We start from the raw sequence: 18,355 nt of genomic DNA on the forward strand, positions 1-18,355 counted from the left end.
CGTAGAAGACTAATCAACAAGGTCATGGCCCTCCTCTAGGACCGTCGCCAACAAGGAGTAGGGAGTCCCCTTCGCTCCCTGTACTGTTGCCTCGTTGCAGCTAAATCCCTACCTACGCAGGCCTCGACCACGTCATCCTTTGCCAACTCGGTCTCCTAGGGAAGGAAGATCGAAGCACCGGTAAAAGAACGAACCGTGAGGGAAATGTAGTCTTCAAGAGTGATGGTAATCTCACCCTAAGGTAAGTGAAAAGTGTTAGTGGTATCCCACAACCACTCCAAAATAGACCGCAAGAACCTCCTGGATGCTTTAGGGCACACCAACTCCCTAACAGTAAGCACGGTATGATAGAGGGGGCAAGCCTGTGCCACCTCCACCGTCTCCTGATCCAGCTCCGAGAGACGCTTCGCAAACACGGACCCACCATAAGGCCAGCAGACGATGTCTGTACCAGCTACACCGTCTTGAAAATGAGACACCACGTGGTGCTCCAAGTCATAGTGCAAGACCTCCACAACAAACTGAAAGGGGCGCTGCCATGCGGGTTAATCCTTTGGATCCCGCACTCTCCTACCAGAAGTAGACGCCCGTAGAGTAGGCGCTCGCGAAGTGAACAACCTAGAATTAGACTCTCGTGATGAACTTATCGTCCGCCCACCATGCGCACCAGTCCGCTCGCACCTGAAAGAACGCACTAGACGCGTATCCCGCACCCGAGGTTGTATCAGATAGTCTGAAAAGTCCTCCTCCTCATCGGGAGTAGTAGAATGTCCATCCGACATGCTATTTTCTCACAAACAGAAAAATCATAAGGCATCATACCTTAACCAAACGAATAGCACATACTATTCCGAAATTTCAGGTATTCATATTCACAACAAGTTTTCCTTACTTGGAGGAGTAAAAAAATTTTGTACCCTAAGTATGAACATGCTACTAAGTTCAAAAACGGTAGTGAACCCATACATGAAAAATTGATCAAATCGACTCCAAATAACAAATTCGTACATTTTCTATCACTCATAAACTATATATACCGCAAGCAACAAGTTAAGGACACCTACATTGCCTCCTAAACACCAATTCGTTGGCACACTTGGGGGCTAATTTTGAGCAAGCTCAAAATTACCAAAATTCAACATACTTACGAAAATCAGCATGCTAGAACACTTATACATGTTATAAACATCATATGCAAGAAATCAATTGCAAGAAATCAATTGCAAGAAATTGTGCCAAAATGGAAAACCCCGAATCATTTTGAGCATAAATGGCACATACGCGTCGTTTATTTCTATTCCACCAACCCAAGCTCCATATTTTTGAGGCACTGCAGTTTGGTTCTACCCAATCACGGCAAAGATAGAAATCCAGAATGAGTTGTCATTGAATCAGATTCTAACACATATGACGCGTCCTTACTAGTGTTGTTATTTTCCAGCGCTTGTCAGGCTAGCGCTAGACATTTCTAGCGCAGGCTTTATAGTTTCAGTGAAATTCGATCTCTTCAAACGTCTATATTTATTCGACCAGTTACACTATAAATACAGGTCTCTAAATTCCGGAAATCGGAACCAATTCACCAATTCCTTAAAGGAAATAATGCCCTTGGTCCAAGTTTGCATTTAATGCATTTAATGCTAAGTCTAATAAATGTGGTTCAGTATTAATTAAGCAAGATAATTATTCAGTGAGATCAAGTGATCTAAATGCCTAGCTAGAGGTCGCTTGAGTTCAAGTGGAATTAATGTAATTAATGCCACAACTTACTCTTGACTGAACCTGTAGAGTCACACAAATAGTACGTGAACGAATCAAGTATTTAGTTGAATATTATATTTCAATGAATACTCTAATTATGGATATTCGAAAATGACGGATGTTGGTTTCAGTGGGAGCTAAACAAACTGTCAAAAGGCAAAGAAAGAATATTTTCCAGAAATGAAGACATTACCGGAAACGGAAATATGGTTCATAACGGAAATATGAATATTATCGAAGTCGAAGATATTGACGGAAACAGAAATACGGTTCCTATCGGAAATATTATCGGAATCAAAAATATTACGGTAAAAGGAAATATTATTGGAATCGAAAATATTATCGGAATCGGAAATATTATCGGAATCGAAAATATTATCTGAAACGTAAATATTGTTCGAATCAGAAATAAATTCCGGAATCGGAAAAACAAATTGGAAGCACGAAACGAGCGACGGGCCATTACACAAAGCAATGGCACATCGCTCATGGGCCAAGGCACAAGCGCGCACCAAGGCACAAGGCCAGCGCTGCTGACCAGCGCACATGGGCCATCATAGTTGTACCTTGCTCGCGGGCCAACGCTGTTGGCTTCTGCATGGCCAACGCTGTTGGGCCATGTGCACAAGGTCCTGCACGCAAGGCCATAGCTGGTTGGTTTGCTTGCCTTGCAAGCAGCGGACCATCCCTAGTGTTTTGGGGGTTTTGGTTTTGGTCATTTCCTAAAACTTTCCTAAAACGTTCTAGGGTTTTGGCTCCTAGGATTTTTCCTATTTCCTATAAACACATGGCCTATGGTCATGAATAAACACATCAATTGAAATACAATTCAATACACTTTCCCTATCACATAAAAGTGAGATTCTGAAATCATAAACCTTATATTATATCCTAGTTGGTACAATCTAAGGCGGATCCGAACGTACTGTGGACTTTCTACGGAGGGACGACGTTTGGCGTTCTAACTTGTTCTTGTTCTGTTCTGGAGCAGCTAAGGAAGGCACGCGTCACAAAGTGTGTTCACTAAATTATGCTAAATGATTATGTGCATTTAATTTGGATTATGGCCTTTATGTTTTTTCCGCATGACATTAGATTGTTCATAACTTCACAGTGGTATCACGAGCCTCTAATTAATTGCATAATCATTTAAATTAATATGGATTAATCTTGTAAATTTGCAAACAATTAAAGGGGTGAATTAATTTGGTAAAATTAATTGCAAATTCATGCGATTGTTAATTAATATGTTCGTAGGATTTTCGGCAGTTTTGTCAATAATGATCAGAATCTTATGATTTTATAGTGAATTCAGCATGTAAACAACGCTTTAAAACTTTGACAAAATTTGTATTTTTCAGCGGAACCTAGAATTCTCAAATTCGAAGCCTAACTATGACTTTTCAGAGGTTTTAGTTTTTCGGATGCATAATTATAGTTTTAATGATATTAAAATTTAATATTTGCGAATCTTGTTTAATAATCTTGAGTTAATAAAAGACCTACTGCATAAGATTAACAATTTTTAGTTTTAAATTCATTAATTATGCTACCTAATTTGTAATTATAATTTATTTGTTGAAATTCAAATAATTTGGAATTTTTTTGCTTTTCATAATTAATTAGTAATTAAATAGGGATCCTATGACTAAAATACCACCTAAAATTTGTTAAAGTTTGAATCCTTAAAATTTTATGAAACCTAAATTTAATCCCTAAATGTATATCGAAAATTATTTTAATTAATGAATTTTCGATTGATCGCCTAAATTTTATGAAATTAATACGATTTATTAATTTGTCATAAATTTTTAAATATATTAAAATATTAATTTTATGAATGTTCACATAATTGCACGCACGAAGCAATGGAAGCCTAGTGTTACCCATAAGGGGTGTTGTAATGATACGGGCATGCGACGACGGGCAAAGGAGCTCGTCGCCCATGCGGTACCACATCAATGAGTAAAGCCCAAAGAACGTACATGAACTATGACCTGTGCGTGTGTGCTATGTGCGAGTGCACGAGCATAGGCGAGAAAACGAGGCAAGGCAAGCATCGCTAGGTAGTCACACTTGTGCGTGCTGCATTGCGTGCCTGCTGCCTGTGCGCGTAGCAACAAGGTGGGCGCTGGCCTCGGCCATGCGTGATGCCTTGTGCACACAAGCATATGGGCGTTGCAGCAATGCACACAGCCCATGGCCTGCTACAGTGCAAGTGCCTAGGCGATGGACCAGCGCGGGCCAGCGAGGCTAGGCGAGCCAACGAGCGATCACTCGCTGCTGTGTTGCACTCCAGCGTAGCTGTGCAGTGCGCTTAGGGGCTTGGTGAGCCATGGGCTTCATGCTCATAGCCTTGCCTTGGCCCAACGTTCGATTTAGATTTCATTAAGCGACGAATTTAATTAAATTTAATTACGTGCTTGTAATTCTTTCTCGGAATTTAATTTTATTAGTTTAATTATTATAATTAATTTTATACTAATTATTTAATAAAAATAAAACCTTGAATAAATTATGATTAATTTATTTTAATCAACTAAAATTAATCAAATGGGATTTAAAATATTAAATATATGAGCTTTAAATTTTTAATTAAATACGTGGTTTCCGATTAGACTTAGAAAGACATTTTTATGTTTAAAAATTAGTAAAGCATATAATTCTTGGTTTGAGTGAGAGTTTTATTCATGAATGGTTAAACTCTTGATTAGTTCCTTGTTACCTTAGGATTAATAAACTAGATTAAAACTAATAAGGTAAAATAATTGGTAGATTCTTGAGCCTTAATTAGTTGTTGCAATTATTATGTGATGCATTTTTCTGCTAACTTGCTAAGTGGGTCATTCATTGATAAATGATGGGTGAATGGTGTATTGGAAATATATTGTTTTGCAGGTTGCGGAAAGTGACTGGTATGTCCCAAATAGGATATAAAATATTGTCTGCGTACCATTAAATTTGAATGTAAAATATGGTCAAATGTACCATGGTTTTTATTTAAATATGGTCTGCGTACCACCAATTTGTTGTAATTAGTTTAATTATTACAAGTCCTATTTGATGAAAATGGAGCCTTCCATGGTTAAATTCAAGAACGAAGTTCCAATCCATTTTCAAGACGGAGTTTGAAGTTGAAGCTTCAAGATGAAGTCGGGCCATACTAGATCACACTTCATCTTATGCATGCTTTAACATATTTATTGTTTTAAATATGTCTTGATATTATGCATGAGATTGTGGCTTGATTATGTTGCATGTTTAAGGATTTTAGTTCACTTAAAATCAAACCAACATAGTAAAAGCCTTAAGTTCCAAAGTTTAAAATTGAGTTAAAAGGTGCCATTCCAAAATAACACTTACTTTCTCACCTTTTATGTCAAGTTAGGGATAGTTTTTCGCCAAAGCGAGGTGTCACTTCTTGATTTTATTGGGGTAAGGTACACCATTCAATTGTAAGTACATTTTTAGGTCGATTAGTGATAGTTTTCCGCCAAAGCGAGGTGTCACTTCTTGATGCTAAAAGGTTGAGGTACACAAGTAATGGTGAGTACAAGTTGATTTTGGTTAAACTTAACGATATATGTAAGGAGTCCTTTTATATCGTGGCAAATGGGATATGTTTTCCTAATAAATTCTTAGACGTACCTTTCAACCAAGAAAAGTTTCTAGACTATTAGCAACAATTTTTGCTTACTAAAAATATTTTAGAATTAAGACAAGCCAAGGCATGCTTAGTTCTTTAATGATTTTGAGGATCTTGGATTCATTTTTATCACACCTGTCGGAACAATAATTTCGAATAAAATGCCAATGACTTGTTTAAATTTCTTGATTGCTTTAATTTTCAAGATATTACTAATGATAAATGTTTAGACTTTTCATTCTTCAATGTATGTTTTAATTATTGTTTATAATTAAATATCTTCCACTGCAATAAATCCTTTTAGAAAGGTAACAATAAATTTCCTCGATTGGTAGTGAATCCAAGAAACGATTCACGGAAATAAGAGAAAATGAGCAATTTAAAATGTAGGTTTCTTATAGAGACTTTTATGGCTGTTTTTGACTAACAAAGTCGAATGGAAAACCAATTGGTGCTTGTGGATTCAAAATACAATTTAGTTTTGAGATCATGAAGCATTGAGTTTAACACTCAACTTTACCAGTGGTTAACAACCAAATATCTTTGTCCATTTAATTCTCGAATGAGTCTACCTTCTAGACATTCGAATAGATCGACGCTTAATGAACTTTAGAAGCTTCTGGTGAAATCATCTAGTTGAAGCAAATGTTCAACATGAATAAAATAGTAAGAACTTTGTTGAATTGACATAGGACATGTCTAACGATATATAAAAGTCAACACTAGAGAAGTCAATTCGTAAGACTATAAGAAAGGGTACAAGAAATAGGAAAACAGGGAACAAGCGAAAGGAATTTACAATTCTGTTTCTACCTAAAAGTAAATATTTAAAGAGAAGTGACCTAGTAATCAAACTTCATTGGTTTCATATACCGCTTGAGGTTCTTACTTCAGTAATAACTCAAATCATGGAAGCTAGGCTACACTAATGACTTTTTGCTACATTGATTGTAGGGTCATCTAGTTTGTTTAAAGTCCTTTCAAGGCTGGAACTTAATGACTATTTTTTTCCATAATTGGGCATACCTTAATTTCTGCTTCAAATACAGAAAGACTCACATTCAAAGAAACAAAAACAATGTTTGTTTGATTGATTGAATGAAAATGGTCATTTCAGGTTGAGTCATGTATGCTTGATTAAAACAAACAACTCTTTAAATGATAAAAGCTTTACTAGGTTCAAATCAATCTCTTGATTTGAGTTCCACTAGTATTTGGCATTGTTACTTAGACCATATCAACAAGATAACATTCTAAAGCTCCATTTCGATGGAATTTTGAAAGTTGAGTGATTTCTAGATCATTGAAGACAAGCTAGTCTAACTTGTTGAAAGTAACAAAGGAATGGACTATTGTTAGAACTCCTAGACAATAGAGTTCAAAGCTAAAGAAATTTTTTGATGACTTTATTATTCCACATGGTGTATAAGGATTTATTTACTCAAAGTGATATAAGTTTGAATCTGTTGACTTGTTCAAAGATTCATAGAGAAGTATAAAATCCACTTGGCAAGAAATCATAAAGATCTAGGATAGATCATATTGATGATTACTTAGACCAAGAATGATCATCAATGATTGTGTGTTGTAATTTCACGATCGAGCTCCATAAGATATGGTATATCTAAATTGGAATGATTAAAGTCAATTGGTACTTGATTCGACCAATGATGAATCATAAAGATTTTTCCTATAATTTCTAAACAAAATGCTCAACTACCACCAAACTAAACCAAATTCGTCAAAGCTATTGAAAAGTAATTTCATAATATCTTTTCTATAATGTATATATAAGAGTTCCTAAACTCACTAGGAGCTAAGTGTTTGTTTTTCAACAAACTAAAGCCCAAGTATAGATATATGTTTTATTGTGATTTATTCAAATGAGACACAAGGGTAATATTTCTACCATTATTTTTGAGAACATAATGTTTGTTTTCTCGAAATAGTTTCCTTTTGGAGATACGTTTTCCAATTCCAAAATGACAAGTGGGAGAAAATAGGCCTCAAAAGTCTTCGAGGCGAATAACAAACATAAACGGACATTCCGGAGGCTTTTAGAAGTTCAACAGAAAATCCGAACACTTATTCTCTAAAGGATTTTAGAAATGGCTTTAAATAATATATCTCTTAGAAGCCTTTACGAGTGCTTCAAGGAGAATAGAATATTCAAGGGACTTTCAAAGTGGCTATTGATATTCTATTTTTTGATGTTCTATACCCATATAGGAATAGAGTCCAGGTAACTGAAGCTATGAGATTCTTCTATTAGATAACGAAGAAACCTAAAACTTGCAGTCAAACTATATCATTAATGAGTGTGTGTGACTTGTAAGAAAGCTATGACGAAACTCAGATTCCCTAAAATGGTTAGAGGCCATATATAGACTCAATGTTTTGATGACCAAAATCAAAATTTTGTTGATTTGCAAGAATGGTTTACACCTTTTGGTTGCAATTTAGTTTTAAGGATAAAAACCAACAAAAAATAGAATTGTGTCACACAAAACTAGATTAGTTGCTAAAGGTTACAAGCAAATTCACGACGTGGATAGTGTTGAAACCTCATGCATAATCGAAATGCTCAAGTCTATAAATCAAGAAATGATTGCATATTGGTACATATGGCAATTGGATTACAAAACATATTCCTTAATCAAATGTTGGAAGAAACTATATATGTACATGAAATTTCATAGGTTTGTGGATCCAAATAATGCTAGAAATGAATGCTAGCTTATGAAATCCAAGTTTGGATTTAGGCAAGAAATTGGGAATAAGAACTTTATTTTAGTGAAGCTAATAAGTATTTTAGTGAAGCTAAAATATACATGAATCTTATATAAGAAGTTTACTGGTAGTACGTAAAACTCAATCGATCCTATGTGTATCACACATATCTCACCATTGTGAAATAACATTCAAATGCTAATGACTTAGATTTGAAATTATTTATCAATTGGACCAAGGCGAAACTTAGTACATACTGGTATTAAGATCTTTTAACAAAGATATAAGAATAATGTTTTGGATTAAGTAATGGAATTTACTAAATCAAACACGAAAGACTCCATTGGAGATATTCGACCCATATGAATAAATCTAAGTAATGAATGTTTCAACTATGTATAAGAATTTACTAAGTTAAACATCAAAGAGTCTAAATGAGATTCTTTACCTATATTATATGTCAAAGAATTTAGCTGGATTTAGTATCGATCTACTGAAATTAGTTGAGCTAAAGTCACATGAATAGAATCAATTGAAAATTATTCTGTAAAAGAATTTATCATGTATGATATAATATGAGGATCACCAAAAATGTATATATGACTTTAAGCATGACAAACATATACCAATCTCTATTGATCTAAGTTAAGATCAACTAGAATGAGATCAAGAAAATCCTATAGTACTTGAAAAGGTAAATAGGAATAGTTCTTGATTCATGAAAATGAAGATATGTTAAATATTGATGCTACACGCATAAACTCTAGCAAAGGATCAAGCAAGATCCCTTTGGAGTTAACCATTGTCAAGGACGAGCTATGTGCGTCGTGTTTTGAAATGGTAACATAGATTGAAGACCATGAGTTGTTGCGTGGGAAATTAAACATTAATTTCTATATTCTAAGATACAATTGGAAAGTCTTCCATATATATATCTGTTAACTGTTTGGATAAGCAAAATGCAAACATATCATCACTAGCAACCTACACCGTTGAAGTAAAGAACTTATTGCCTAAGAAGCAATAAAATAGAGTTGTTTATGTTAAAGAGTTCTTCACTGAACTTATGTGAATCACATGTCTGCTGACATGATGGTTCTTCATTGAAAAATGTGTAGAACCATTATTGAAGCAAGAAAGACTAGATCACGAAATAAACATACTCAAAAGATCTTATCATTCTATCCCGAAAGACATTCGATGAAAGGGATATTAAGATTGGAAAAGCATGATAACTAAACCTATGCAACAAGTGAGATGCAAGACTTACATTGTGGTATTGGAAATCAAATATAGTTTTGAAATCCATTAATTGTTTTAGAGATGGGTTAGAGGCCCATGGTTATAAAACACTCAGTTTGAACATTTATCATATATGAAATGAATTTTCGTATTCCATTTAATCTTGGTTTAGTATTAAATGATGAGTCCTTTCAATTTGACAATATATTCAAGATAGACTGTCAGGACCAGTCATGTGACTAAGAAATGTCTAACAAGTGATCTTGAATGTCAAAAGTTGAAAATGGTCCCTAGTCGGAAGTTTTCTATAAAGGTGGACCCATAGAAAACGCTAGACGACTAGAGTACAAGATGACTAGTAGTTCTGTTTCTTGATCTATGAAGACATTGAAATATCGTAATCATTTACTTAGATACTTACTTGACAAGACTAGTATCGGACAAGACCTATGAAACTTTAATGCAAGAGATGAAAATCTGTCATAGTAAATTTCATTATCTTATTAGACACTAATCCTCAATACCTGAGTGATTTGAGCTTACTTGTTTGAGAACTGGTTACTTTGACGTTGTCAACCGTCGCACCGTAAAAGGAGACCATAACGGCAACGCTCGGGTAATTACCTATCAAACGAAGTCTAAACTGAAGATCGCAAGATTGGGATTGTCCTCCCATAAATCGGGAAGAGATGCCAAAAGTTGTATAAGGCCACTCGGAGAGCTAGAAAATGTCAAACGCATGGTTGTGCTCAGATGGATCATATGCTATAATTATCTGTTTATTTGACCAGTTGAACTCTGACACCAAGAAATACCTCTGAACGTAATAAGGATTACCAGTCTTACCTTATGTTCATGAGCAGGCATCGAGCAACAAAGGAATTAGGAAATGCACACTTGTCCCTAAGGACAAGTGGGAGACTGAAGGAAATAATTCCCTTGGTCCAAGTTTGCATTTGATGCATTTAATGCCAAGTCTAATAAATGCGGTTCAGTATTAATTAAGGAAGTTAATTATTCAGTGAGATCAAGTGATCTGAATTCCTAGCTAGAGGCCGCTTCAGTTCAAGTGGAATTAATGTAATTAATGCCAAAACTTACTCTTGACTGAACCCATAGGGTCACACAAATAGTACGTGAACGGATCAAGTATTTAGTTGAATATTATATTGAATGAATACTCTAATTATGGATATTCGGAAATGACGGATGTTGGTTTCGTGGGAGCTAAACAAACGGTCAAAAGGCAAAGAAAGAATATTTTCTATAAATGAAGACATTACCGGAAACGGAAATATGAATATTATCAAAGTCGAAGATATTGCCGGAAACCGAAATATGGTTCGTATCGGAAATATTATCGGAAATAGAAATATTGCCGAAATCGGAAATATTACCGGAAACGAAAATATTACCGGAAACGGAAATATTATCGGAATCTAAAATATTGTTGGAATCGGAAATATTATCGCAATCGGAAATATTATCGGAAACGTAAATAATGTTCGAATCGAAAAAACGAATCGGAAGGACGAAATGAGCGAAGGACCATTACACGAAGAAATGGCCCATCGCTCATGGGCCAAGGCACAAGCGCGCACTAAGGCACAAGGCCAGCGCTGCTGCCTTTTGCATGGCCAGCGCTGTTGGGTCGTGTGCATAAGGTCGTGCACGCAAGGCCATAGCTGGTCGATTTGCTTGTCTTGTAAGAAGCCGGCCAGCCCTAGTGTTCTAGGGTTTTTGGTTTTGGTAAATTCCTAAAACTTTGCTAAAACGTTCTAGGGTTTTGGCTCCTATGGTTTTTCCTATTTCCTATAAATAGATGGCCTATGATCATGAATAAACAAATCAATTGAAATACAATTCAATACACTTTCCCTATCACCTAAAAGTGAGATCCCGAAATCATAAACCTTATATTATATCCTAGTTTGAACGATACAAGGCGAATTCGAAGGTACGGTGGACTTTCTACGGAGGGACGACGTTTGGCGTTCTAACTTGTTCTTGTTCGGTTCGGGAGCAGCTAGGGAAGGCATGCATCACAAAGCGTGTTCACTAAATTATGCTAAATGATTATGTTCATTTAATTTGGATTCTGGCATTTATGGTTTTTCCGCATGACATTAGATTGTTCATAACCTAACATTCCTAACCTTAAGCTTGAGTATTGACCGACGCTTAAAAATCCATCCCCACGTTCGTAATAGCCCTGCCCGCATTAAGTCTTATTACCGAACCTCTGCACGTATAAACACTCAAATCATTCCATTTACTAACGAAGTTATAGCCAGTTATCTAGCCTAAACTAAGGAATCTAAGGGGAAACTGTTAGGTTATGATACATATGACAATTCATAAATCATGCGGAAAAACCATAAAGCCAGGAAAGCATATTATTTACACATAATCATTTAGCATAGAATAGATGCATACATGTTGTAGCGTGCCTTCCCTAGCTGCGCCCGAACCGAACAAGAACAAGTCTTTAGGACTCCAAATGTCGTCCCTCTGTAGATAGTCCACAGTACGTCCGGATCCGCCTCAAGTTAGACCAACTAGAATCGCCCTTAAGGTGCTTAGGAATTTCGGCTAGTGTTTGCAAGTGTATGGCTGATTTTTATTTCAAAAACTTACCCTTTGAATACTTCAATCGTACCCATAAATTGTGACCCTAGGCACCTATTTATAGGAGTATGGAAAAGGAATTTTAATCCTACTAGGATGTGGATTTGCTAGTTAGAACTTTATTAGGACTCTAAATAACAAAACAAATCTAATAGGATTAGGATTTTAATCTTTGCACAAATCCTAATAGGATTAGGATTTCCCGCACAAGAATTGCACAAGCCGTGCACCTGCGCAAGCCTTGCGGCCCACGACAGGCGCACAACCCACGCTGCTGTGCTCTCGCGCGCGCGCGCCCTTGGCTGGGCCTGGCCTTGCGCTGGGCCTGGTCGAGGCGTGCGTTGGTGCATGCGGCTCGCTGGGCGATGGCCTGGCTTCGTGCTGGGCCTTCGTCTAGCGGGCCTCGTCCGATGCTAATTCGTACGATACGCTTCCGATTAATTTCCCGATTCCGGAATTCATTTCCGATACGAACAATATTTAATATTTCCGATTCCGGAATTAATTTCCGTTTCGAACAAATATTTAATATTTCCGTTTCCGGAATTATTTTCCGATTCCGATAATATTTCCAATTCTGACAATATTTCCGTTTCCGGCAATATTTCTGATTCCTGCAATATTTCCATTTCCGATAATATTTTCCGATACGTACCATGTTTCCGTTTCCGGCAACATCCACGACTTGGATAATATTTATATTTCCGATACGATCCATATTTCCGTTTCCGGCAATATCATCGTTTCCGGAGTATTCATTTCTTGCTTGTGACGATCTCAGCTCCCACTGAAAACAAGATCCGTCGATTCCGAATATCCATAGATAGAGTATTTAATGCCATTAAATACTTGATCCGTTTACGTACTATTTGTGTGACCCTACGGGTTCAGTCAAGAGTAAGCTGTGGATTAATATCATTAATTCCACTTGAACTGAAGTGGCCTCTAGCTAGGCATTCAGCTCACTTGATCTCACTGAATTATTAACTTGTTAATTAATACTGAACCGCAATTATTAGACTTAACATAGAATGCATATTTGGACCAAGGGCATTATTTCCTTCAGTCTCCCACTTGTCCTTAGGGACAAGTGTGCATTTCCTAATTCCTTTGTCGCTCGATGCTTGCTCTTGAACATAAGGTAAGAGTTGTCATCCTTATTATGTCCAGAGGTGTTTCTAGGTTTTAGAGTTCAACTGATTAAATTAACAGATAATCATAGCCTATGATTCATCCGAGCACGGCCATGCATTTCACAGTTTCTAGCTCTCCGAGTGGACTTGTACAACTTTTAAGCATCTCATCCCAATTTATGGGAGGACAATCCCAATCTTGCGATCTTGAGATTAGACTTCGTTTGATAGGTGATTACCTGAGCGTTGCCTTTATATCCTCCTTTTACGGTGCGACGGTTGGTCAACGTCAAAGCAACCAGTTCTCAAACAAGTAATCTCAAATCACTCAGGTATTGAGGATTTAGTGTCTAATAATTTTAATGAAATTTACTTATGACAGATTTTCATCTCTTACAGTAAAGTTTCATAGGTCTGTCCGATACTAGTCTTCCCAAAGTAAGTATATATGCAAATGATTATGACATTGCCATGTCCACATAGTTCAAGAAACAGAACTACTAGTCATCTTGCATTCTAGTTGTCTAACGTTTTCTATTCGTCCAATTTTATAGAAAACTCCAACTAGGGACCATTTTCAACCTTTGACATTCAAGTTCACTTGATAGACATTTCTTAGTCACAGGACTGGTCCTGATAGTCTATCTTGAATATATCGTCAAATTGAAGGGACTCATCATTTAATAAACCACAAATTAAATGGAAAAATGAATTCTATTCATTTATTGTGAATGATTAACCAATAATGTTTTACAAAGATTTAAACTCTAAAACTTTAAAACATTAAATAAGGATATCAAAGCCATTCTCCAATATGCTTGATTCCCATAGCTGCAGTGTGCGAGTTGTGCTTCGCCTGCGGCAGAGGTTTAATCAATGGATCTGATATGTTGTCATCAGTTCCAATCTTGCTTATCTCGACTTCTTTTTTTTCAACGAACTCTCGTAGAAGGTGAAATCTACGAAGTACATGCTTGACTCTCTGGTGGTGTCTAGGCTCCTTTGCCTGTGCAATAGCTCCGTTATTATCACAATACAGGGCTATTGGTCCTTTAATGGAGGGGACTACACCAAGTTCGCCTATGAAATTCCTTAGCCATATAGCTTCCTTTGTTGCTTCATGTGCAGCAATGTACTACGCTTCAGTTGTAGAATCTGCAATGGTGCTTTGCTTAGCACTTTTCCAGCTTACTGCACCTCCGTTGAGGCAGAAGACAAACCCAGACTGTGATCTGAAATCATCCTTTTCGGTTTGGAAACTTGCGTCCGTATAGCTTTTAACAATTAATTCATCATCCCCGCCATAGACCAGGAAGTCATCTTTGTGCCTTTTCAGGTACTTCAAAATATTCTTGGCAGCAGTCCAATGCGCCTCTCATGGGTCTGACTAGTATCTGCTCGTAGCACTGAGTGCGTACGCAACATCCGGGCGTGTACATATCATAGCATACATTATTGAACCAATCAATGATGCATATGGAATCCCATTCATTCGTCTACGCTCATCAAGTGTTTTTGGGCACTGAGTCTTGCTTAGAGTTATTCCATGAGACATTGGTAGGTAGCCTCGCTTGGAGTCTGCCATCTTGAACCTATCAAGCACCTTATTGATATAAGTGCTTTGACTAAGTCCAATCATCTTTTTAGATCTATCTTTGTAAATCTTGATGCCCAATATGTACTGTGCTTCTCCTAGATCCTTCATCGAAAAACATTTCCCAAGCGAAATCTTGACAGAGTTCAATATAGGAATGTCATTTCCGATAAGTAATATGTCGTCGACATATAATATTAGAAAAGCAATTTTGCTCCCACTGACCTTCTTGTATACACAAGATTCGTCTGCGTTTTTGATGAAACCAAAGTCACTAACTGCTTCATCAAAACGTATATTCCAGCTCCTTGATGCCTGCTTCAATCCATAGATTGATTTCTTTAGCTTGCATACCTTTTTAGCATTCTTTGGATCCTCAAAACCTTCAGGCTGTGTCATAAACACAGTTTCTGTTAAAACGCTGTTTAAGAAAGCAGTTTTGACATCCATCTGCCATATTTCGTAATCGTAATATGCAGCGATTGCTAACATTATCCGAATAGACTTTAGCATTGCAATTGGTGAAAAGGTTTCATCGTAATCCACGCCGTGGACTTGCCTGTAACCTTTTGCAACCAATCTAGCTTTGAAAACTTCAAGTTTCCCGTCCTTGTCCTTTTTTCAGTTTGAAAACCCATTTGCTTCCAATGGCTTGGTAGCCATCTGGCAAATCGACCGAATCCCATACTTGGTTTTCAGACATGGAGTCTAATTCAGATTGCATGGCTTCTTGCCATTTCTTGGAGCTAGGGCTCGTCATAGCTTGTTTGTAAGTCGCAGGTTCATCACTTTCAAGTAATAGAACGTCATAGCTCTCGTTCGTCAAAATACCTAAGTACCTTTCCGGTTGAGATCTATATCTTTGCGATCTACGCGGGGTAACATTTCTAGATTGACCATGATTCTCACCAGATACTTCTAAAGATCTCTGAGTTTCATCCTGAATGTCATCTTGAGCATTCTCTAGAGTTTGTTGTTCGACTCGACTTTCTTCGAGGTCTACTTTTCTCCCACTTGTCATTTTGGAAATGTGATCTTTCTCCAAAAAGACACCATCTCGAGCAACAAACACCTTGGTCTCAGATGTATTGTAGAAGTAATACCCCTTTGTTTCCTTTGGATAGCCCACAAGGATACATTTGTCAGATTTCGGATGAAGTTTGTCTGAAATTAATCGTTTGACGTATACTTCACATCCCCAAACACTACTACAAAAATGTCATATAACAGCGTTAATTTAACAGTGCTTTTCACCCTAGTGCTGTTTAAAGATATCAAATATAGCATATAAGCGCTGTCATATATGTACATACTATAGCGCTTTTGTTCTACGCGCCGTGGTATTTATGTACATACTATAGCACCTGTGATAAAAGCGTTGTCAAATAATATACGAATATTTTTTTTTAAAAAAAACAATCTATCAAAATATAAAAGAACCTCCTTGAGTTTTTCTTCCCACGCTTCTCTCTACTCCGCAAAACTCTACTGTAAATACTTCCCTTCTCACAGCGAAACCACGACGGCGATTTCCCTTCTCACAGAGGCGTGCTTCCTTCTCACGGCGGCGTGCTGTCCTTCTCACGGTGAAACCCAAAGAGGCGTGCTTCCCTTCTCACGGCGAGAGTGAACAATCGAATTTGTAGGTATACTCCATAAACTTTAAGGGATTTTGCTGATTTATGTTTGAATTGTTCTTAATTTTGCATTTTATGTGTGCGGTTAGGGTTAATTCAATTTCTTGAATTGGTTTTGCGGGGAAGAGGGTTTGAATTCAATTACGATGGGTTTAATTAAGGGTTTTGGGAAAGAGGGTTTGAATTCAAATTGTTTGTTTGGGCTTTGTATCACTGTTGATTGGCGGGTGAACACCCAATTCTTGCTGTTCGGAGGTCCTCTAAGAAACAAAATGTCTGGAGCACGTTTTTCCGATCGGGTACCAGATGCATTGCTGCGTCTGCTCCTGTGGTTTTGTCCTGTAATATGCTATCTTATTACGTAGTATGACCTTTGATTTGTATTTAATTTAATGGCTTAGTTTACTTTCCTAACTAGGTCCTAATGTTTGTAACAGTGTTCTACCTCTGTGCTTAATGTTTATAACAGTGAGCAACTTTTGCACTAGGCCTTAACCTCTGTGCTTAATCAACCATTATTTCTACTTTGTGAAATTAATGATTGAAACGTTTTCTCATCAAACTTTGTGATTGCAGCTTTTTATTGCTTATTTTCTCTTTCCTATTCAAAACAGAAGAAGTCAAATATAGTAAGAATTTTGGAAGTTAAATTTTCCAGAAATATTAGGTTCTTTGAAGAAATACATGTATGAGTATTAGTAGTAGTAGCAACAGCAACAATTGCAGTTTATGGAACATAAGGTATCAACTTGGGGAGTTTGAGATTATTTGAATTTGTTTCTTCTTGGCACAATAAGTGTTATAGCTGTAGTAAACCTTTATCTCTAATTTCTTATAGAAAGAGTGAAGACAGGGAATTTCGAAATGTTATTCTCCTGCGTGTTCTTCTTGCCTGTAGCCCCTTGGAGAAGTTGACCTTCCCAGCTCTTTAATATTTGCACTATTTTTTTAATCTATATTTTTGTTTTTGTTTTTGTGGGGGGTTGTCCAATGCATTCTATCCATTATAAAATGTGCCATAATTAGGTGGAATGTCTTTGTTCAGATTGACTGACCTTGTACTTTAGGTCATTAGGAGACTGCTACATCAAATAATTTGGTTGGTACTACTGAAGTGCTGGAAACTGGATAGTGGATACTATATCCATGTTATTTGTCGAATATTAATATCCTATCATATCCATTTAACATCTACAATTATTTGTGAGGGTAATGTGATTATATTGCCACCATATATTTTGTATCTTACATGGTTTATTGTTCGGGCAAGGGCTCCATTCTCATCTCATTTTCGACCATATCTATATACTTCCATTCTCTTTATTTTTATCCAAGGGGTTTGAACTCTAGACTTTTCAGCTGAAAGTTTAACATCAAATAAAGAGCTATTTTCTATAATGAAACTTTGTGAGGATGCAACTCCGTTTTGGGTCATATAAATGTTACTTTCACAGAGTCTGTGGACCTTGAATTTAGTCAAAAAGTTCCATGAGAAAAGATCTTCCATGTTATTATAAGAGATTCTTAGAATTTTCTGTATCTACTATATCATGGTGATTCTTCCTTGAAATTCGTTTATTGAGTAAATTTCAGCTAGTAAATGACATCACCACTCGCATCATTCTCAGTTACACACACACAGACTGAGGGACAACCAAATCTATGCTGGTGAGTTTTATAAAAAGAAACATCATCGTGAGGTTTACATGCTCACCCTCCCTTATATTTATTGCACACTAGATTTAGAAAAGAAAGGCTTCTAACTAATGTTTCAGTCCCTGGAAAGGCCTTTACCAGTAGTAGCTCTTTGCAGATTTATGCCCTCATTCTCCCTTTTATTTACTTTGTTTTATTTGACTAATTCTGACAAATATTCTATACTATCTTAGTAAGAAAGCCTTCATTCAAATATTCGTATATAAATATAAGTAAGATTATATATCATAATAACAAACTATCATTCAAATAATATTTTTCATAAAAT

This window comes from Spinacia oleracea, chromosome 4 (genome assembly GCF_020520425.1).
Source record: "Spinacia oleracea cultivar Varoflay chromosome 4, BTI_SOV_V1, whole genome shotgun sequence".
Taxonomy (NCBI): domain Eukaryota; kingdom Viridiplantae; phylum Streptophyta; class Magnoliopsida; order Caryophyllales; family Amaranthaceae; genus Spinacia; species Spinacia oleracea.